Source organism: Gavialis gangeticus, unplaced genomic scaffold (genome assembly GCF_001723915.1).
Source record: "Gavialis gangeticus isolate Ggan-Ray unplaced genomic scaffold, GavGan_comp1, whole genome shotgun sequence".
NCBI lineage: Eukaryota > Metazoa > Chordata > Crocodylia > Gavialidae > Gavialis > Gavialis gangeticus.
Window position 1 is genome coordinate 191,650,984 of NW_017729032.1, and position 652 is coordinate 191,651,635.

The 652-nt window shown below is 50.3% G+C and overlaps 1 protein-coding gene across 2 annotated transcripts in view; it reads left to right on the forward strand.

Moving 5' to 3' along the window:
- IL1RAPL1 (interleukin 1 receptor accessory protein like 1) overlaps positions 1-652 on the forward strand; it is a 1,649,761-nt gene that overhangs the window by 916,599 nt on the left and 732,510 nt on the right. The gene's annotated exons all lie outside the window — the stretch shown is intronic.

Genomic DNA, 652 nt, shown 5'->3' on the forward strand with positions numbered 1-652 from the left:
AGACCCCTTCCTGGTTCAAGTTAAATCACAGTCCCCAGCACCCCAGAATGCCTTGCAGCCCTTGGCTGGGCTGTGCTGTCTGCCCCAACCTTGCCCCTCTGGGAATGCAACCCAGTCTACAAGGGGGGACATGCCCTGGCAGGGATCTGGGGCCAGGGAGGGGAGTTAAACACCCCTTCCTCCATTCAAACTTACTGCTGGCTGCAACTGTAGATTACAAATCCCAGTGGACTACAAAACCCTGGAAGAAGGAAAAGGAAGTGATGAGCTACCATGCAGAGTCTGGCTGCTGTAATTCATCTCTAGCATCCCCAGGCTTTGGGCCTGAGCCACTGGAGGCATGTGGCTGCATTTCCTGAGTCAAAAGTAAATGTCTGTTCATTTCTGGTTCAATTTAATCTGTGCATTTTAAACTACCCTGCAAAGACTGAATCAATTCAATGTCAGGCTTTTTGACTGTCTGTACCTATCATATATGTATTTGCAGATTGGCTAGTCATCAAGCAAGGCCCATGGTCAGAAGCTCCAGAGGAGAAAGGAGCTTGACAAAAGGAGAAAGCTGCTGCCATAGTTTCATTTGGCACCGCCACCGGGGGAGGGAGCCACAGGAAAACAAGGAGACACCACCCGAGCAAGACAGGTGACAAATGCA